Raw genomic sequence first — 23,931 nt, forward strand, 5'->3', positions numbered from 1 at the left:
ATAAACAAGAGACTTTGAAAAATTTAGGAGCAGATACAGGGTTTCAGTCCCATTTAGTCTCAGTGTGTCAGAAGGGACAGCCCAATGACACATGTTTGAGGCACTGGTTTGCTTTCTTGGAGGAACACTTGAGAGTCTTTCTTAATTAATGGAAAACCTCCATTTATTTACAGCTGTATGTTGGGCAACACGTGTAGAAGAACCATCAGAACACCTGGAAACTTGAGGTGAAATCAGGAATCCTATATTCTAGATGTCACATATGGACTCTAGGAGAAAGTGCTTTAGACACAGAGACCTGACTGGGCCCCGAATGAGCCACATGAGGGCTGGTTCCCGCTCCTTAGGGGTCTGCTTCAGGACGGTTCCGATGTTCTTGGATTCATATGGCTGCCTTTTTTGGCTTTTATGATTTAGGCAGAGGGGCAGAAAAAGTAGGGACTTTTCCCTTTACCCTGAAAAGAAAAATTGACTAAACTAATAAGAACTCATCGTATTCTACTCTTTGATTTAGTCTTTATGGTGAGACTTTGGGTCATCGAAGACTTGAACTTTATTAACTGACTTCTGAAACTGCTTTGTGTTTCCCCGATGTGTGATGTTCTCAGTCATTATGCATAGGTTCACTGTTACTCCATCCTTCTGTACAATATTGTTTTGAAACTCATCTGTATTGAGACTCTGAAAGTTGACTTTATTTATGGGATCATGGCAAGATTGGCTTGATTTCTCCTCTTATCCTGTATCTGGCATGAACTGCTCCTCTGAATCTGATATCAGGTTGAGAGCTCCCTTTTTCTGGGTCATGGGAGGTCAGCACAGTGATGCAGCCTGGAGTCTGAAGAGCATCTGTGTGGTTAGAGTTACACCATGCTCTCTCGGTTCACAACAAGGACATGCCAAGGCTAGTTCACAGGTCCCAGGACAGGGCGAGAGAGACCGGGAGAGGTGAGCAGTTCTTGTCAACCGCCCAAACCCATCAGAAGGTCAGCAGTGAACTACCTGTCAGGCAGTAGTACCTGTCACTACAAGAACAAGTTGGCAAATACCAGCTTACCACCTCTAGTCCCAGCCTCAACTGTCAGCTTGCACACGTGTGAGCTAAACAAAACTTATTATTTTATGTCCTTGAGGTCTTGGGACTGTTTCACCTGCAGCACTATTGCGACAATCAATATAATATGTAATATCATGGGAATTAATATATATATTAAAAAATGTTATCATAAAAAATACCTAAAATAGTTGGCATGTTATTTGGGTCAAGTTGGCTGCTGGAAGTTAAAAGTGAAGAAACTAATAAAACAATGGGAAATGATAAGGAAACATTATAGAAAGCTAAGAAAATGGCCAAAGATTTGGAAAAAATGTTGCATCTGGTAACCTAGAAAATTATATATACTCTGAAAGTACATAACAAGATATGAGGTGACATTTCACTGTGGTTTTGATTTGCATTTCTCTGATGATTAGTGATGCTGAACATCTTCTCATATACCCAGTGGTCATTGTATGTCTTCTTGGGAGAAATGTCTATTCAAACCTTTTTCTCATTTTTCTTAATTAGGGTATTTGTTTCTTTGCTATTGAATTGTAGGAGTTCCTTATATATTTTGGAAATTAACTTCTTTTCTGATAGATGGTCTGCAGATATCTTCTCTTAATCCATAGGTTGTTTTTCACTCTATTGATTGCCCGGGGCAGGGGCTGAGGGGAACAGGAAGTTGTTATTCAAAAGGCATAAATTTCCTGCTAAATAAGTTCTAGAGACCTGCCTTACAACATGATTCCATAGTAAACAATAGTGCATTATGCACTTGAAAATATGGTAAAAGGATTAGTCTCATGTTAAGTTTTCTTACCGCAAAACACACACACACCTCAGAAGAACACAAGGCAACTTTTGGAGGTACGTGATAAGTATATGCATATGGTCAAACTCATTAAGAAGTATATATTAAATGGGAACAAGTTATATATCAACTGTAGATAAATAAAGGTTATATGTCTATATGTATATCCCTAATAAGTACAGTTTGAGCCTGCATTGGAGATGGTGCCCTTAAAGTGCAGGTATGTGTGTCTGTATTTTGGTGTGCAAATGAGGCTTCAGAAAAAAAAAAAAATGCATTTTCAGGAAACCTAGGATGTTCTGTCTGGACCACTGATCAAGAAGGAGAAAAAAAAAATTATGACCACTTTCTGAGGCAATCATGAATGAATGCATAGTCATATAATAACTTAGCACACTTCTGGGCCCATGTGCCTAACCATTGGTGGAAAATGTCACCAAAAATAGATTATGGGGGTGGGTAATAAGAGCTTGTGTCTGATATGCCAGTAGATACTTGTGAAAACCAATTTACTTGAGGAATAAATAAGATATCATTTAATTTCAGTGGAATGGCCAACACGGTCTAGCAATTTTTCTGACTTCAACTTCCATCTTCTAAAATCTAAAAAGAAGAATTACATTTTCATCAGCAAAAGGCATTCAAATAGAAGAAGTTAGGATTTTCAATTTGTATGCAGGCTAAGTAGTCACTTCATCCTAAAGCTGTAATTGAAAGTCTTTTATATGATAAATTCAGAATAATTACAGAGCCAGAATATAGTAAATATGGCAGCCAAAGAAGTTCTTTGGAAACAAAAACTTAATTTTCAGTTTTTATCACGTATTTAATATTTGGCCTTTTATGAATAAGCCTTTAAATGTCTCTTGTGAGTGACATGAACTGTACTCCAGCTGCAGCTACTTTTTTTTTTTTAATTTCCTGGTAAAACATAGTCCCTCTTTCAAAGTAGGAAATGCACAGAGAGCATACTTGGCTTAATACATGATTATTTTTCTCTAGATAACAAAAAAGATAATTTTAGAAAAATACGTTTCTCTTCTGGCCATTTATCAGCTCTCCTTCAGTAACAGCCTCACATTTTTATTTTCTTATTTTGTCACATCTTTTAAATCCTCTAAAATGACTTTATCTAAAGGTCAGCTCCCTTTTCTATCCAATTTAACTTTATCTACGAAATTTTGTGACTTTGGCTTTGGATTAGTGATGAGTGGAGATAAGAGTAATGTCACAGAGGTTTGCACCTTTTTGGTCAGAAAATCCAGACTGTTAACCAATAAGCTTTTGCCGTGAGATGCCCACAAGACCTGGGTTTCCCCAAGGGAAAATGTCAGCTGGAAAGTAACCTCTAAAATTAACTTTTAGTGGATTAAAAAAAAAAAAGTAAGGTCACTTTAAGATGCTAAACAGTCTCCCAGACATGTGGACAGGTCTGGGGTCTGACTAAGGTCATCATAGGTCCAGGGAGTGGGGGGTGTCCAGTCAAGAGGTTTTGTGGTTTGTATTAGGGAAAGTTAAGGAAAAAATACCCAGAAGCAAATATTTCCAGTGACATCAAAAAGGAAATCCTTTTAAAAATAGATTTTTAGTATTCTAATCCTACCTGGGTGTTCTTCGGAAGGAATGATGCTAAAGCTGAAACTCCAATACTTTGGCCACCTCATGCGAAGAGTTGACTCGTTGGAAAAGGTTCTGATGCTGGGAGGGATTGGGGGCAGGAGGATAAGGGGACGACAGAGGATGAGATGGATGGATAGCATCATCGACTCTATGGACGTGAGTTTCAGTGAACTCCGGGTGTTGGTGATGGACAGGGAGGCCTGGTGTGCTGCAGTTCATAGGGTAGCAAAGAGTCAGACACGACTGAGCGACTGAACTGAACTGAACTGAATCTTACTGGCAATAAAATTTCTATAGTTGAATAGGTGTTTTGGGCTACTTATTTTGGCTGTCATTAAACAGTAAGATTTTCTAACTAATCTCCTTTGTTCAGATTTTACATTCAACAAGCAACCTCTTGGTTTTGATTTGGCTTCCCATGCAGGGCTTCCGATAGAGGATATTTGGGTTTTTCTGGCATGAGCATATAGTCTGAGTACAGTATTACTTTTTTTCCATGTTAATACTGACTTAGTGAACATGAGTTTGGAAAAACTCCGAGAGGTAGTGAAGGAGAGGGAAACGTGGCATGGAGTCGCAAAGAGTTGGCTGTGACTTAGCAACTGAACACACTCACACCAATTTTCTGCTATTCTTGTTCCGTTTTGTTACTGCATCTCTGAATTAAAAGTCCCAAGGCAAAATCAAGGTATTTTTTAATCTGTATTTTTTTTCCTGCAGGACCCACACACCAGACGATCTTAGGAAATCCAAGATAACACAAAGCCATCTTGGGAGCCTCTTCCTGACTCTTCAGAGGCTCCTCCTGCCTCACCAGGCATTCCAGCTACTGGGAGCCACTTCTTGTATTAGTTTCCAGAGGTGGCTGTCACAAATTACCACAACCAGGGTGGCATGAAATATGTAATTTATTCCCTCACAGATATGGAGGCCAAGAGTCTGGAGTGAGTTGTCCTTAGGGCTGTACCCCCCAGGAGGCTCTAGGGGAGGATCCTCCCTTGCCTCTTCCAGGCTTTGGTGGCCCATACATCCCTGGTTCTTGGGTGCAGATCTCTAAGCCCTGCCTCCAGGTCACGTGTCCTCCTCCTCTCTGAGTCTGGTGGTTGACACTTTTGTCCCTTATAAAGACATGTGCCATTGAATTTAGGGCTTCTGGGTAATCCAGGAAAATCTCATCCCAACCTCCTTAACTTAATTACATCTGCAAAGACACCTTTCCCAAATAGCATCTCATCCCCAGGGTCTGAATATTAGCATGTGGGTATAACTTTTTGAACCCACTCTGTAATACATTAATATTAAAAAGCAGAGATATTACTTTGCCAACAAAGATCCATCTAGTGAAGGCTATGGTTTTTCCAGTAGTCATGTATGGATGTGAGAGTTGGACTATAAAGAAAGCTGAGTGCCAAAGAATTGACGCTTTTGAACTGTGGTGTTGGAGAAGACTCTTGAGAGTCCCTTGGACTGCAAGGAGATCCAACCAGTCCATTCTAAAGGAGATCAGTCCTGAGTATTCATTGGAAGGACTGATGCTGAAGCTGAAACTCCAATAACTTGGCCACCTGATTCAAAGAGCTGACTCACTGGAAAAGACCTTGATGCTGGGAAAGATTGAAGGTGGGAGGAGAAGGGGATGACAGAGGATGAGATGGTTGGATGGCATCACTGACTCAATGGACATGAGTTTGGGTAAACTCTGGGAGGTGGTCGTGTACAGGGAGGCCTGATGTGCTGCAGTGCATGGGGTTACAAAGAGTCAGACACGACTAAGTGACTGAATTGAACTGAACTGTAATACATGGGTTTCCCTGGTGGCTCAGATGGTGAGGAATTTGCCTGCAATGCAGGAGAGCTGGATTCAATCCCCAGGTAGGGAAGATTCCCTGGAGAAGGGATGGCTTACCCACTCTTGTATTCTTGCCTGGAGAATTTCATGGACAGAGGAGCCTGGCGGGCTACAGTCCATGGGGTTGCAAAGTATTAAACATGACTAAGCGACTGACACTTTCACTCTGATTGAAATACATGACACCAATTTTAAGATAATCATCTTTCACCACTGTAAATTTACTCTATTTATTAACATTTCTACTAAAGAAACATTCAAAACTCCCTCAGCAGATAGCACCCCTCTTGTAAACTCTTCATGCTTAATTTCAAACCATTTCAACCATCTCTAGCACTCAGCTTCCTTAGAAGCTAACAGGAAAACACATGGGATTCAGTTGAAGTCATCACCAATCATTCATTAAAGAGACTTTCTATTATTGGAGGAACATTTTTATTTGGGATGTAATGGAAAATCAATAGTGCTTATTATGTTGTTCATTATACAAATCAATAGTGAGCATTATAATATCATTAATTCTACAGCAAAGGTGTCATCCATGTGTTTTGTAGGATGTAATTACAATTACTTTCTACAGAACAAGTGTCTCTATATAAATCTTTTCTATTAAAAGTCAGCTTGATGCTCACACAGAAAATTAAAACTTTATGATCTGCCTTATGGGAAAGTCAATTAATAAAGAACTTAAAACAGTTATTAAAGTAATATTGGATTGATTAATATACATCTTCATGGGCTCATATGGATTTTTTTCCTCTAAAAGTTATTTTGAAACACTGAATCTGGTCAATGATATCCTTCAAAAACACACTGAATTCTCAAGCTGGATCAATATGCTAATGAGGCCAGAACTATCACAAATAGTCTGGCTCAGAGTTTCACAAAGATGGATCTAAACTTTATAAAGAAGCTGAGTTAGTACAGAGGATTAGGCAGGAGTTGGACTCTGCAGTTGCATATCTGACTCTCATGTTTGTGCGGAAACCAGAAGACCTTGGGAAGGCGAGCAGGCCATGCCTTGGTTGAGCATGTCCTCACCTAGACACAGCTGATAAGACCTCTTTCATGGCGAACTCAGGCCCAGGAGTAAGAACACAGAAGGAAACAGTCCCTGGAATGCCATGGAAACATGTCTCATTTCTAAACGTCAAGTGCTTTTACAAGTATCTTATTAGCAGAGTTAATGTTCCCTCTACACCTAACTTCTTTCTCAGCTACTTTCTCTCTCAGGCACTTAACATGTTTTGACTAAGGAGTACTTCAGACGTTATAAACTGCTTTCAAGGAAAAAGAGGGAAAAATGGCTAATGAATTATCAAAAGCAATTCTGAAGCGAGGAAATATTTTCAGAAAGGCATGGAAACTGACTTCCCATATGCAGAGAGAAAAGCCTGAAAAAGTAAAGGATTCATGCATAGAACATACTTAGCAGAGGTCATTGGCTAATTTTATTTTCTTCAATGTTGAAACTCCAAGTAAATTCCAAAGATACAAAGAAAATAGCCCATAGTATAGAATGATGTTTGCATTTGGTTGTGATTCTCTCTTAATCTGAGCATGAAGATTATTTAGCTAAATGATAGCTTCCAAGTTTGTGCCATGACCTGCGTTTGGGCATTACAAGTAAAAGATTTGCAAAAAAGTACAAAATTCAAGAAAAATGAGTACATTAAAGAAACCGAGCTTAGGTAGGTATTCCTGGGAAGACGTTATAAAGATACAAATTAAGATGTATCAATTCTCACTGTTCTTGAGGTTTAAATGACTCCTAACAGAATTTTCTCTAATTTATGGGTTTGAGATTAAAAACACTCTTTCTTTTTCTTTTTTTGGTTCCATTTCTGAGACAGAAGTGTTTATTAGATGCTCATCAAAAACAAAAAAAATATCTGCATGCATACTCATACACACATTTATTACAGATTTACTGTTATGAAGGATTTGTAGACCCAATTTACAAATAATAATACAATATGTAACACTCTTTAAAAAAATCATAAAAACTGCATATTTTCTTTGACATCTACTGAGTTTTGTTTTTAACGCAGTTTGACTTGTCTCCCAGTTTTCCCACTTACCTTAAACATAAATATATTTTATTCCTCTGAATATTTGTCCAAAGAATTTAGAGATTTATTAGACTTTCTTTTGTTGACGATCTACTGATGGGAAGCTCTGTTTTGCATTGGGGCATGCCTCATGTTTACTATATATTTTTAAGTGCCCATAGCCCATGTTTTGCTTTTGTCTGCAACAAATAAAGGGTTGGAGGTTGGCTTTATAAAGAGCAACTTTCCCCTTGTCTCATAGCAGCATCTTGACCAACACATGGCCTGAGTGCAGGAACACTGCTGGCCCCCAGGTCATGTCTGGTGTTTCTACCTTTTGTTGGGAGACTCTGTAGCTTTGCAGTACCAGCATGGATACGGGAGAGGAAGATGCATAGTCTTAAAACCTATCTTAGAGGCCTTTTCCTTATGGGTTCAAGCCACAGAGCACTCATAGAGGTCTTCCCTAAGAAACGCTTTGCGTTCATCCTAGCATGACCAACTTGTGCAGGGCTTACCTGAGACCTCATACTGCTTCCTTCTTTGTGAGGTAACAAACTGGAAAGCATAGGTCATTCAGACAGGTCCATTTGCATCACACAGTAGTGGCTTCTTTTGGCAATGAAAGGTAGGTGGTACTGGGCATGTGAGTCTACACGTGAATGCCTGGCTCATGTTGAGTGGATGCTCAGATTCCTCCCTGCACACCCAACTGTGATCACGTTTCTAAAACTGAGTTTCTTTTCCTTGTTTGTCACCAGCTCCACTCACTTATTGGAGAAGGCAATGGCAACCCACTCCCATGGAAAAGTCCCATGGACAGAGAAGCCTGGTAGGCTGCAGTCCATGGGGTTGCTAAGAGTTGGACACGCTTGACTGACTTCACTTTCACTTTTCACTTCCATGCATTGGAGAAGGAAATGCCAACCCACTCCAGTGTTCTTGCCTGGAGAATCCCAAGGACGGCGGAGCCTGGTGGGCTGCTGTCTATGGGGTCACACAGAGTCGGACACGACTGAAGCGACTTAGCAGCAGCAGCAGCCACTCACTTATATCACCTGGGAGATCTTGAAGGCATTGTGATTAATCCTCCCTGGGGCAAGTTAAAGCAGCAGGAATTTGACCCAAGGAAAGCACATAAGTGAATTTTACCACTTGTCCATTTCAGCAATAGGAAATATTCAGGAAAGTAATGGAAACCAATTCTTTTTAGGGATGTCCACTTCTTTCATAAAAATAGTAATACCTATAATAATATAATAGGAATATAGTATTATATAAAAATAGTAAAATTATTGTATAATAATAATAGGAAGAATATGGAAGGAGAGGGGAAGGAGAAGGAGGATGAGAAATAAGGTTTATCCCTAGAAAACTAAGAGTGGCTTCCCGGGTTGTGCTAGTGGTAAAGAGCCTGCCTGCCGATGCAGAAGACCTAAGAGATGTGGGTTTTATCCCTGGGTTGGGAAGATCCCTGGAAGAGAAAATGGCAATCCACTGCAGTATTCTTGCCTGGAAAATCCCACGGACAGAGGAGTCTGGCGGGCTACAGTCTATAGAGTTGCACAAACTCGGACACAACTGAGCAACTTAGCAGCTAAGAAACCAAGGGGACAATTAGTTGGTATCTAATTGTCGTAGAATATGAAGGCTAACAGAGAGTGCAAATGTCATTTATGGCATGTTTATTATTCTCCTCCTCCACTATTATGGAAGGGGAATCTATCATTTACATATAAGAATAATCTATGTAAATTAAGTGTAATTTATCACATCTTCAGATATTTATATTGAATTTATATTGAAATATTTTATCCCCAAAATTGGAAGTGAAGTGTCCTTCCTAGTTAAAGTTCTCTTTTTCCTTTTGTTTTGTTTAATTGAAATAGGAAACAGGTACAGCAAGGGATCAGGGCTAAATAGACACCATGAAATCACACTGCACATCAGGAAACTGCAAGGAAAAAACTTAATCCCTTTAAGGAGGAGGGAGTAGAGTCAGAAGAACAACATCCCTTCTCCCTTTGACCATCGGTAGTTCCTGCAAGTGGGCAGCTTGGGTGCATGTCCAGCTCTGACTAGGATGACCAGTCATCGGGCCATAAGGTAGGCATTTGAAAAGTCTATGCCAATAGGACTTGACCTAATTCATTGGCTGTAAGCTTGTCTAAGATACTTTAAATCAGATTTTTAAAAAATAATGAAATAGACACTCAGCCTATTTGAATCGCACTCACACCATCAAATAAACATGTTTGTTAGGTTATATTTGAGACATCAGAGGGATTAAAAATAACATACATTAATATCATTGTGACAGAGTCCTTTCATCATCCTGCCACAAGTAGAAAACATAAATGCATTCTAAATCGTGCAAGGTGATACAGCAGACAGTACCAACTGTTTCTCTTGCCTAGATTTATCTGACCACAGTGTACAGGGTTTCATAGGATGGTTCAGATGCTATGTCTTTCTATAGTGTCTCAAACCTCAGAGATGACTTTAGCATGGAGCAACCATGTCTGGGAGGACGCTATAAGAAAGCAATACGGTGTGACACAAATTTGAGAGAAGAAACTTAAAATTATCTCCTTAACTCTCACTAGCTGAATGAACATAGACTGTATCCCTAATTTTCTCACGACAGCCCAATTTATCCCATATGAGGATGTTTAGATTTTAGATCTCCTTTCCTTCAGCTCTGAACTACACAATTTTGAGAAAGATTTCTCTTCATCATTGTCATCATCATCATTAAAAAAGAAGTAAAGAGTATCTAAGCCAAAGCCAATAATACTCCTTGACTTAGCACATCCAGATCCTCTCGTTTGGATGGATGTCTAAAAGGATGAGCAGCTAGGATGCTGTTTGCAACCCACTGGGGAAGCTCCCCCTCTCTGGGCCCAGTTTCTCCACAGCACCGTCAAAGCTCAGTTTCGGGGACTAAATCATCCTTGTTTTTTCATGCCAATTGGCTGTTCACAGAGTCTCTGAGATCATGGGTGGAGACTTTCTGTGCTGAAATGTGTGTGCTTGTGTGGAGAGAGAGACTCAGAGAAAGAGAGGTTACTTACGTATTTTTTCATTAAAATCATCATCAAAAGTACTACAATGTGTCTGGTGTTTTCTTTTTATTGGAAAATACTCTGACGCTGGAAAAGGCGAAAGGAGAAGGGGATGGCAGAAAAAGAGATGGTTAGATAACATCACCGACTCAATGGACATGAATCTGAGCAAATTCTGGGAGATAGGGGAGGACAGAGGAGCCTGGCATGCTGCAACCCATGCAGTCACAAAGAGCTGGACACGACTTAGCAACTGAACATGTGTCTGTAAGTTGACTGAGCCACAGTTAAAGAAACTATAGAGACAGTGAGAGACTGGAAGAAAAGTAAGACCAATTTACAGTTACAGATCAAGGTCCCTGAGGATGAGATGTGATGGAGAAAAAAACAAAGTCGTTTTGTCAGAATATACTCAAGACAAGTATACAGTGTAAAGTTTATCATGAAAGGAAAGTATTACACAAATATTTACATAAAATATATATTGCAGTCATTTTAGTAACCTTTTACTATGTTTACAATGTATAGCACCTAACAGACTAACTGGACATATGATATGGTTTCTATAAATGTGTTGATTCAATTTCTATCAGGTAATAACATTTATACATCTTTATTAGCCTAGTTGGGTCTCTCTGACATCATAGAAATTTTGCAATTTTGTGTTTTTAGAGAAGGTCCATTGGATTGAAACTTGACATGTCAGAGTGGAGTCAAACTTTTTGCCAGGTCTGATCTAGAACAAAACTCTTATCAGACACATTGCTCTGTGTCCCATCAGAGGGAAGCTTCGGGGGTCAAAAAGCAAACAAAGAACAGAAAAGTAGGAGGAGGGGGATGGATGCAGCTGACCAGATGTTTGTTGAAAAACACAGAGTGATAAAACAGTAGAGGGTGACTTATAATAACAAAACTCGAGGCAGAATGACAGAGGTTTCAAACTTACCCTAGGAAAGAAAGCTGACAGTCGCAGAGGAAATTTACATTCTGTCCTCAGTGCATTCATTTCTCTTTGTCAGGACAAATGTACATGCAGAGAAAAAGTGCAATTTGGGAATGGCTGCTTGGCTGTTCCATATCCTAGCATGAGAGATCGTCAGTGCCCATATGCGCTAAATGTTAAGCAGTTGAGTGAATGTTTGCTTCTTCACACTTGAGAAACTAGGAAAATAACCCCTACTGGGGTACCTACTAATGACACTGAGATGACAACTTTCTATCAAAACTATGATTCGTAAATATTTCCTGAATTAATTAGAAGATATTTCTCATTTCATGATTTTAATGAAATCCCAGGAGAATTCTACTTTAAAAACCCAGTAAAAGAAATACAATAATATTATTTGTCTCTCCCCCCCTCCAATATGTTCAGCACTGTCCCAGGATGAACAAATAAAATTTAAAACTTGATAATTTTCTTAAGAAATTTACAAACTGACAGTTCAGGTTATTTGCTGTTAAATGGGTGTTTTTCCTGGAATCATACATATTATTTAAGCTAGTCTATATACAAAGGGGTGAACCTCTCCTTACTCATTGCTTTTGTACAAATGTCTTCTGTACATACAGAGATCTGTTTGAGGCTAGGTGTAATTTGACAGTGGTGCTCCTGGGGAGAGAGCCTCTTGTGGCCTCTTCCTTCCATGATGGAGCTGGAACACACACACCTTTGAAGGTTTCTGTTTCGCCTGCCGAGTGGGGGTGAGGGTGGAACTCAGGCTAAAGGGTGTGCATATCTCATCAAAATGTCTCAGAATTGCAATGACATAGCCAAGAAAAAGACAACAACTGAGAGAGAGAATAGAGTGGTTTTAAGATGGTGCCCTTATCCATTCCCCCGTAACACACCTTTAGTAAAATTCACAACTTGCAGTAGTAATTGCACAGCTGGCTAGATTGTAGTCAAACATTAAGTACTGTTCTTTGTTCCTTTCTTTAAGTGATAATGAAAGAAGCTGACTCAGGCTGGACTCAGTTTTCCACTATACTTGGCTGCTACACCAACACATTCTCCCCACTGTATTAAGAGAACATAGGTGAACGAAACTGATGGGTACTTCCTGCCCACCATGTCGGCCACATGCACTGACACTGTAGGCAGTCACTGACAGGAACGAACCTGCAGAGACACAGAAATGTGAGGCTGTTTAAAAATCTCCCAACCAGGGACTAATGCCCACCATCAAAAACACTGCCATGGATAGTCTTCACGCTTCTGGAAAGCTGTAATTAAAACACAAATGGCTGGGGAGGAATCTGTTTCCACAGATTGATGTGTCAGTTTGCAACTCAAATTAGAGAATTTTTGGAAAGAGATTCAGGAAGAAATCCAATCCATGCTATGCTGACTTTCCTCCAGTGAGTACGCAGCAGCTCACTTGTACCCAGGCAGAGGTGACTCTTTTCCTACGGCCACCTGAAGCTCAAGAATGTCTCTAAAGGTTTTTGTATCATCCCCTTTGCCCAAACGTCCATCACTTCCATCCCAACTATCCAGATCTAATCGTTTCCTCAAAGCACAGAAGCCATTTCGTCCTGGGTCTGAGCCATCCTGTCCTGCCCGCTCCCTTCTCTGGCCTTCCGTGGCTGGTACCCTAACATGGTGCGGCTTCCCCGGGAAACCTGGAAAGCCTTTGCGTAATCATTCAACTGCCACAACAACCCTCTGAGGTGATGTAGCCAGTCCCATTCTAGAGAGAAGCAAAGTGCCCAGGGATTAAATGAGTCATCTGAAGTCACTCAGGCACGGAGTGGTCAAACGAGAATCAAAATCTACCCAAACTGGGTGCAGACTCTGCCTGGAGTGTAGGCTCTGGATCACTGCAATCTGCTTCCAGGAGGAGGCCAGGGCCTTCTGCCTTAGAGGGTGAGATGCCTGGCTGTCCAGGCCTCTAACTAGACCTAAATCTGTAACTGTGTCGCTACTTTGTTGTTCTTTAGTTGCTCAGGCATGTCCTACTCTTTGTGATCCCTAGGACTGTAGCCTGCTAGGCTCCTCTGTCCATGGAATTCTCCAGGCAAGAGTGCCTGAATGGGTTGCCATTCCCTTCTCCAGGGGATCTTCCCAACCTAGGGATCAAACCTGGTTCTCCCACAGTGCAGGTGGGTTCTTTATGGTCTGAGCCACCAGGGAAGCCCCTTGTTTTGCTAGTATGTGTGTACAAAGAGGCTGGCAATGAGAATTAAATTGTTTGAAATGATGTTAACAGGTTTGCGTAACACAGACACAACTGAGTGACTGAACAGGTTTGTGACTCAACTAGGCATACCATCCATACTGAGGCTGTCTTTGCAGTAGTTTTCCATGAGACCTGAGTAGGGTCTTGGCATTAAAAAAAAATCTCTCTCCAGAGGTGAAAGGTTAGTGATAGGAGTCACGAGCCCCACTCCCAGTCCACAGTGTATAACTGCAAAGAAGCTACCATGTCTTCATTTCAATGGCTCCTTGTCGAAGTGGAGTCAGCACCTCCATATTGCTACCTCAGTGAAAGTTTTAACAACATTTCATTTGTTTTAGATTTCCATCCAGTTAATCCTGCTTCCATCCATCTGTTCCAGTAATGGGGCAGTGATAAGAAAGACATGAACTGCTTGATTTTTACCCTGTACGGCAAAATTCTCAACATCTTTCCTGCTTTCCTTTAATTTCTTCCCATTTTTCCTTCTTAATGTTTTCAACCATCTCCAAAGCCGGAATTCTCAGACCCTCGTGCTTGGCGTGCCTGTCATTTCACTGTCCACTGGGCAAAGACTAACTGGAGTGGCTGTGGGTTCATTTCCGGAGACGGATCCCATTAGAAGCTGCTCTGTGAGGCATGTGATAAGTCAGAGCAGGAAGCTTTCCTCTCAAGATAAATCACAAATGCACTTCTCTCCAGCCCTTGTTCACTTGTCTTGCCGCATTAAGAAGAGCTGGAGTCCAGAACCACTTCCTTCCTCATCCATATTTATTCTAAGGAACGGGCATTAGAGAGAACCAACCACAGACGACGCCTCCTCAAAAGTACATGACAATGAATCTTCTGGAGTTAAAGGGGCACGTCGTTACCACTGTTTCCATTTTTTTTTTTTAAGTAAGCACCTGCTATCCTGAAGACTGAATATCATCATCAAGGTCATTTCTGTACCACAGTCAGATGAGAAGTGGATTTTGTAAGTGGAATTGTAGACATTTAAGACAATTTGTAAACTCTCACTGTGATGTTGGTGTTTACAAGCTGCTGTTATTGAACAGAAAAAGTCCTCTAAGAAAAGTTTCACTGTTATCTTTTTGCTTTGTTTTGGTTAGATTTTTTTTTAATGCTACAGGATCTTCAAATAATTGGGGTACAAAAGGTATTGCCTAGGAGAATAACCCAACAAAATTTTAGGAAAAGCTTACTTGTAAGCTACTCACATGTAAGCTACTGGATGATGAGAAAAAATAGTTTTGGGCTCGATAACTTGCAGCAATTTCTTAGAGAATGCAGAGGAGCCTGTACTCAACCCTAGGCTCTGTGGACTAATTTCCATATTTCAGTCCATTCCCTCTTTCAAGGGATCTTCCCAACCCAGGGATTGAACTCAGATCTCCTGCATTGCAGGCAGATTCTTCACCAGCTGAGCCACCAGGGAAGCCCCTATTTCAGTCCAAGAAGAATCAATTCATACTCCCTCATAAATCTGCTGGGCAAATTATTTCAGTCTTCTGGAGCATACAAAATTTACAGAAAAAAATTAATTCATGCCTTCATCAGATTCTGAGCAATCTTGAACTTCAGGGTACAAAACTTTTGCTCCTAACGTTAAGGATATTACCATCCTGGGAGAGAGACCAACCTGATGTGTAGGTACGCAATCACACTCTGCACATGGCCATAGCCTTGCAGCCCAGAACCACTGGCACTTGGAGCATTAGAGCTGTCAGAGCTGGTGGTGCCCTGGAAGCTGCAGTCCAGCCGGGTCTCGAGGGACATTTTGAAAATCAACAGATTTTGAAAACAGCAGGAGAATGTTACTGCTACAAAGACATGCTTGTCACACTTAGTGAAGAACAGCAGAGAGAATACTAGGGGAAAAGATGGGGGCGTCAGAAGGGGAGGAGAGGTACATACATGTTAATAACATACATTTCATTTAACACTGGGGAGAGGGTGTGTGCAGAGGGGAACAGATCTTATCTGCAGATATAAGTGGATAGCAGTTCTGCATGGTGGGTTGAAAGGGCTGGAACTAGGAATGCCAAGGAACAGGAGCACCATTGAGAAAGAGAGCCTTATGACCACAGTGTTCTAACAGTCAATAGGTCAGTTGGTAAAGAATCTGCCTGCAATGCAGGAGACCCTGGTTTGATTCCTGGGTCAGGAAGATCCACTGGAGAAGGGATAGGCTATCCATTCCAGTATTCTTGGGCTTCCCTGGTGGCTCAGCTGGTGAAGAATCTGCCTGCAATGCAGGAGACCTGGGTTCAATTGCTTGGCTTGGAAGATCCCCTGGAGAAGGGAAAGGCTACCCACTCCAATATTCTGGCCTGGAGAACTCCAGCCCTGACTATGACAGGAAGCTGAAATGCTCAGATTCCAGGCTCCATTACTCTGAAGAGGCAGAATTATTCACCAGATGTTCATCTGGGCAAGAGGACACTATTAGGTACATTCGGTTGAACAAACAGTAATAATCAACCATGTTTTGGGGGGAAATAGGCTTTTGAGATTTTTTTTTTTAGGATTTCAGTCAATTTTAAACACTGGAAATTGCTCTATAATTTTCACTGCAGGGATTCCTAAATATTTGCTTTTAAAGCTATGTGTTAAGTATTATGATAATACCTAGGTCTTTTTATTTTTCCTGAACCACAAGGTAGCATAAATGTTCCAATTTTTATGATGGTGTAACATGTGTTGATTGCATATTTTATGGCTGTTGTAACCTGAGTCCATACAACCTACTGCAGACAAGATGTGGCAGGCCCCTCAGAAGCAGGATCACTATCGCCGCCTGGGATCAGCTCCAACAGTAAGGTTTCCTGTAAAACACCTGCACGTTACATCCAAGGGAGATGTGACTGACTTAGCCCCATCTCTCTATCAAAAGGAAATTCAGTTTTGACTTAGCTTGATTATCTACAGCCTACTGTATAAAGATGCAAATACTTAAAATCTCTTTCTCCGTAGTAACCTAACACAATTAAAAAAAAATAGATACAAATATAACAAGAAAACTTTCAAAACCAACACAAGAAAGAAAAATATTTGTAGTGGTATAAGAAGGAAAAAAAAAAACTTGCTTTAGGAAAAGTCTGATACCATCTCTTTCTGTATAAGTCTTCAGTGAACTGGTTATGTGGAGGTCTTTGTGTTCTAAGCAAAGTCGAAGCAGTGAAGTTAAAGCGACTCTTTTTACCCCAGGAACTGTACACCTGGAAAGTGTGGACTATGTGTAGATACTAATTCCTAGAAACATGTAAATGATTCATTATTAGGATGCACTGTGATTTATGGACGCTTCTTCTCTAAACCTCTGAGTGCTAAGATTTACTCACAACCAGCTCTTTCCTTCAACTTCACAGCATTTCCCTTCCAGTGATGCCGCATTGAAAAGTACTGGTCACCAGAACGATAAAGTGCAAGAGTCAAAGTTCAAGAGGAGTCTAACATTCTTCAGGGTGTGAGACCACAAGAGTGTGACTCTCTAGGAATTCAGGAAGGACAAAAACAAAACAAGCCCTACTCCACTTACATTTGCACAGACCCTGGGTTGGGTAACTTGAATATTATGTAGCTAACAAACGTCTGGGTTTACTCTGTGATTTCTTTGATGTCTGTCTCTCACTCTGTCTCCTGTTTTCTCACCATCAGATGTGACTGTGTCAAATTCTTGTGACATCTTCATATAAGAATCCTATCAGATAAGAGAACAGACTTTGTATGATTTCAATATCTTTAGACCATGAAATTTTTGCACCTTGTTTTATGTGCCTGGATATGTTCCATTGTCTTCTAGTCTATAGTTTATGGGAACTTGAACTTATATACTACTGCTGTGTGAAAATTGTATAAATGGCTTCATAGTGCTTTTCAGGTCTACTATATCCTTTTACCTCTCTGTATATTTGTTCTATTAATTTTTGAAGGTTTGATATTGAAATCCCAACTAAAAATCTTAATTTATCTACTTACAAATAATTGTGATATGTTTATGAACCTTGTTCTGAGGGCTTCTTTTTGGCTCAGATGGTAAAGAATCTGCCTGCAATGCAGGCAACCCGGGTTTGATTCTTGGATCAAGAAGATCCCCAGGAAAAGGAAATGGCAACCCACTCTAGTGTTCTTGCCTGGAGAATCCCCTGGACAGAGGAGCCTGGCTGGCTACAGCCCATGAGGTCACAAAGAATTGGACACGACTGAGTGACTAATGGTTTCATGTTCAATCTTGTTCTGTATTTTACAAGTCTCCTATAAATGTGCTATCATATTTTCATAATTAAAAAATTGAAATTAAAATAAATAAAAGGGAATCCCATTAGAAATGTGCTCCTGGCATGACTCTGGAAGTTTGCAATATGGCTTATGAACTTGGGAAACAAACCGCAAAGGACAACAGCCATCAGGTGTTTTTCTGCTCTTGGTATAAACTGCCATCTATTAATCATTATAAAACATTCCAAGCCCTGGAAGCAGTCAGAGAGGAGACCTCTGGGTCACCTGGACAATCCTGCCATCATTTCTGCCCACGGGATTGAGATGAAATCCTCCACTGTGATTTGGACCAGTTTTCCAGTCTGTGCTGACCCAGATCCGTGTATGCAAAGACAGGAAAGACAAGTCTGAAATCCAGTTGTATTCAGCACGTTCACCAGCCATCCTTTCTCTGTTCAGCTAGTCCACAGCCCACAAGTCCTTTGAGATCCAGCCTGCATTTCCGCCTGTGCTCACGAACCTTATCACTTACCCCCTCTCGGAACTTCTGTGCCTTCACGTGCCCCAAGTGATACCTGGTCATCAACGTACATTTGGATGATTTATGTGTTTGAACCTTGTCCAGTGGAGTGGCATTTTGCACAGGGGCTTGTTTCTAAAGTCTCCATATGTGTTTAATGTGACTCATCTGTTCTCCATAATATATACTGTAGTGCACAGTGGTGTCTCAACAAATGGTTCCTAACAGGATAATTAACATTTATCGAGTCCTTACTCTGAGCCAGGCACCAGGCTGATGACTTCAGAAGCAGAATCTCATTTTTTTTTTTTTCACCATTTTACAGTTGCATAAACAAGACCTGGCAGAGGTGATGGAATCCCAGGGCAGAGTCACACAGCCAGTCACCCAACAGCAGGATCCTTCCCTAATCACAGCGCTGTTGATGGTCATCCTCTGTGCTCTATGCTGATCTCACTGACTGCAACAGGACTTTTCATTCAGTGACCCTGGGGCAGGGTCAGCCGTTAGATCACCGCCTGCAGTGCTGATCCCAAATATGGTTTAAGTTCTTTTACCTGTACGTGCAGGATCCTGATGTTTTCTTGTTTATAAATAATTTGAGAATTGCACATTTATCGTGATGCAGGTTAACCTTTTTCATCTGACATCAAAAGGTGCCTGTTATGGAGTTTAATAAATACATCAAACTGGAGCCTTCTGAGCCCCAGGCTCTGCAGATACCACACTAGCATTTTCCCACTGGGACTAGAGTAATGTTTACACCCAGGATTTGAAAAATGGTGCCATGCTCAAGGAAAATCATCTGCTTATTAAGAAAAAGTTTTAATGAAATATTTAGCATATCCAAAAACCATGTAACATACCCACTTATTTTAAGAATGTGAACTTACAAATATCCCCCCTACTACCCAACTTGAAAACATATGTCTTTTTTGGGAAACATTTCTAATTAAACTTTTCTTGGACTGTGGTCCTGAAGGGTTAGGCCACCTCAGTTATTACTGATGAAAACTAAGACCATTAAAGCTTGACTCTTCAAGATTGTACTGTTAGACCCAAGCTTGTTACTGACTTATTCAAAACTCTGAAGCCAAATGGCATAATGAGTTGAATAAGCTGTTTCTCCATTTTCAGGGAAAAGTAGTAAATGCTGAAAGAATGACTTTGCCAGTCTTTAGGAGGGTAAAGAGGAAGAAATGCTCTGTTTTATTTCCCCCGAGTCTAAGCATAATCTTCAGGCCAAATGAACTCATGGAAATTCATGAAGACAAGGGCAGTTTTCACAAAGTAATCCAGGAAGTTAGGGAGTTTGGTCACCTCATCTTAGACTTCGCTCCCCAAGTGACTCACCAAAGCAGCCATACGTGTACCTAGTTAGCAGCAGCAGCAGGGTCCCGATCTCACCCTGACAAACCCAGAGTACTTCTTCCAAGCACCTCAAGAGTTATTCTGTTTCACAGGTTTGGATGCACGTTTACCAGCCCTGCAGAGCTAAGATGTAAGCCCAGGATGCCATACTGTTAACTGATAATGTTATATGTAACTGCGCATACAGACAGGAATACACAGGGTGCCGTTTCCTTGATTTCAATAAGTTTTCCAAATAATTACCCATATAAAAAGCCAGTTAAAAACCAGAATGACAAATTAATTTTCAACAAAAATGTAGTAACTCAAAGATAACAAACATTTCATGTCCCAAGGACCAGCCCACTCTCTAGTCAGCGCACCAGTTCACCTTGGATTTTTACCATCGTGATGTGAAAGCTGGTGAGGGAGAGGCGGTCAGAATCCGGAGAACTCTGTCTATTGCACTCGCTCCCACCTCTGTTTCAGAGCACACACCAGCTCTGCTCCCCAGCCTGTAACGTTCCTGCTCCAGACTCTCCTCTTTTTATTGCCCACAAATCTTTAGGGAAACCACACACTGACTTTGTACTAGATGGTGCATGTTACCTGAGTGATGCTCTAGTACGCATCATCCATGAGGAGATTCAGGAACTCTCTGTGCTGTTGGCACAGGGCTGGGCATCATCACACCTACAGGGACGGCGAGTGGGAGCAGAGGAGGGCACTTCTCAGCCGAGCACCTTCTCCCGCCACACGCACATGGTACCCAGTGAGTGTTCTAGCTTGCGGTCTTTGCTTCCTTTTAATTTTAATCTTTATCTTGACATGCACACACTGCTATATTTAAAATGGATAACCAACAAGGGCCTATATCCCAGGGAACTCCGCTCGTTAACGTGTAACATCCTAAACGAGAAAAGAATTTGAAAAAGAGTACATACGTGTATACATTCCTGAGTCACTTTGCTGTACATATGAAAGTGACACCACGTTGTTAACCAACTGTACTCCAATATAAAGGAAAAATCTGAAACAAAGCAAAACCTCACAGATTCCAACGTCAGTCATAGTTAGACATGATATTCTTTGCCCAAATTACAAGGTCACAGCTCAGATAATATCTCTCCCTGCATCTACAAGTGAATGACAAGAGCTGCATAAACTAAGGAGCCAAAAATATTGTTTAAATGCCTGGCTATCTAAGAAATGAGGCTATAAGCATTTCTAATAAATCTGTCGATTGTTAATGCACACAACTTGCTGAACATAATATTATTACAAATTATATGCTGTTCACATGGGGCGGTGATTGTGAAGGAGAGCAGGATTCTACGTCTATACTGGTCTGCAGATCAATAAGTCAAGGACATAACAGAGAACAGACGAAACTTTCCATCTTTTAATTTGAAAATTTTGGTGTTGTTATTGTTGAGTTGCTAAGTTGTGCCTGACTCTTTTTGATCCCGTGGACTACAGCATGCTAGGCTCCCCGTCCTTCACCATTTAATTTTTTCACATTAAAAAAAGGTTTTATTTGAAATTTTAAAATGTAATAATAGACTGAACTGAAAATGTACTCAGAAAATGCTACGGTGTTATTGTTGATAGTATTTGAGACACAACATTTGGTCCAGTTCATTTCGATTTTCCTTGAATTCCCCTTTCTCCCTCACTTCCTTTTTTCTTTGATATGAGTACGTACCGTGTGCAAAGCATTGTAAGGAGTGAACAGCAGTGAGCAAGACGGAAAAGTCACGTATTACTTTCTAGTAGGTAATGATGACCTTTATTTAAAAGAATCCCTTTTTCAATTAATTGAAAATGTGTCCTCTTTCTTTCCTACTTCAGTTCTTCCTTGCATATTTTCCCCTTCCTTTGAGCTCATGTTTTTTGCTCTTCCCGCTTCAAATCCTAACTTGGGTGTAAAGCCATAAAGAGTGTGTCACCTCCTTCCTAGGAAGGACACCTGCTTCCCCTTGGGGAGACTAGAGAGACTGAAGACTCCACAGCCTCGACTCTCAGGTTTCACGGGACGTTCTGTGCAAGCGGTGGTGACTGCCCTGCTGAGCCTACACTTTGTCTGACATTTTACCGCCATTAGGCAAACATTATTCTTTCAGTTGGTATTTGTTTTGTGAGCTGTATACTCAGTGGTGTGTGATTTATATAAGTCCCCATCTCTTCTTGGTGGCTTAGGCTAAATTATTACCCAGGCATTCCAATTTAGACGCATGATGAGGGACAGATTACTAAGCCCCCAATGCTACACCTCCGCCAAACAAAGCCTAATTCTTTATTTATCACGTCATGCACAGAACTCACATTTCTAATGAAAATGTGGGCTGATTTATCAGCTGAAATAGCTTCAGGGCTTTCTGGTATTTCCAATTTTATTCTTGAAGAATGCTTTTTTTTTTAAAATTTAGAGACTGATGTGAATAGGCATATTTAGATGTTACTACTTAAAAAATAAGTATATTGCTGCTTTTGGTTACTTAGATGAAGTGACTGTATTTGTAGAGGGTTCTGGAGGGTCCTGATTTTTTCATATTGTTCCAGCACAACCACCCTTAGCACCCATTTCACCCAAAAATGTGTCCTTATATAGATGCTTTCAATTTGAAGGCTACAAGAGTATGCTCTGTGTAATATTCCTCAGGAATATTTAGAAAATCCTGGGAGGGGTTGCTGAGCAGGCAGGCCATGGGCTGAGGAGGAGCCTGGGTGGAAGGAGCTCACACCATCCACAGTGTCCCCACAGCAGTGAGAATTCCCACAGAGAGCATGTCTATTGAGGCCAGCTGATTCAGAGGTACATTAATCCACGTTGTAAAGAAGAATTAGGAGGTTAAAGATATTTTTAAAAACCTGAATTAAGAATTGAAAGGTTGACTGTGAAGGGAGTGGTAAAATGCTCAGAGCCTTTGTTATTCTGATGCTGTGTGTGAATTTCCAAGAGGCGTTTGTCCAAGGAAACTCTCTCTTCTGGGATCACTTCCCAGAGGCAGGTTCAAGGAAACACACTTTAGGGAGTGTTGCCAGGTAGAATGGTAGTTTTCCTACTCAGAATTCAAACTGTCATGAAAGAAGACTCTCGAGAATCCCTTGAATGGCCAGGAGATCCAACCAATCAATCCTAAAGGGAAATCAACCCTGAATATTCATTGGAAGGACTGATGCTGAAGCTGACACTCCAATACTTTGGCCATCTGATGCAAAGAACTGATTCATTGGAAAAGACCCTGATGCTGGGAAAGACCGAAGGCGGGAGGAAAAGGGGAAGACAGAGGATGAGATGGCATCATCACCTTGATGGATATGAGTTTGAGCAAACTCTGGGAGATGGTGAAGGACAGGGAAATCTGGGGTGCTGTAGTCCAAGGGGTTGCAAAGAGTTAGACACGACTGAGTGACTGAACAACAGCGACTCAGAACTAAGACTCTGGAGCCACATAATTCTCTATTGAGTCATCTCTATTGTATTCAGGTGCTAAGGAGAGAGCAAAGCAGCTGACTGTTGGCCAGACCACAGTGACCATTGGCCAGACCACATGGACTAGAGCCAGGAGAAATGCATGTCTTGTGGTTCAGAATGGAGCTCAGATTTGGGTGGAGGACCAAGCCTTAGTGCAAGTAATAAGCAGAGGAAAGAGGCAATGCTTGGGGCTCTGCTCTGGAAAACAGATACAGAGTGAATACCTAGGGAAAAATACACTCACACATCTTGGATGGTACAGGGGAGATTTCTGAAGATATTCTAGAACTGTGAGAAAAGGGAGCAGATCATGCCTCAGGCTGAGCTCGCCACTTTGCATACAGAGAAACAGTAAAGAAACAGAACCCGGGGGCAGTAGAGAATAAGACTGCTAACAGGGAACTGGTTTACCCGATGGTGGAGGCCAGCTAGTCAGATCCACGCCATCAAGAAGGGCAGGCTGGAGACCTGGATACTGGTGGGCTGTTTTCTCCTATGAGGAAGCTCGGATCTGTGTCTGCTGGTGGATCAGGCTCTCCCACACTATCCAGAATAATCTTCCTTACCTGAGTCAACCAACTGCATACTTTAATCTGTAAGATGCCTTCAGTAACATCTGCACGGTGCTTCCCTGAGGCACTGACCATTCTTCACTGTAAAACATCCCCCTTTTTATGTGATATTACTTGTTTTGAAACCAATATCTCCCGATATTTGTGTAAACCCTCCAGCCTTCTTTTGTTTATTG

The sequence above is a fragment of the Capricornis sumatraensis genome, chromosome 15 (assembly GCF_032405125.1).
Source record: "Capricornis sumatraensis isolate serow.1 chromosome 15, serow.2, whole genome shotgun sequence".
NCBI lineage: Eukaryota > Metazoa > Chordata > Mammalia > Artiodactyla > Bovidae > Capricornis > Capricornis sumatraensis.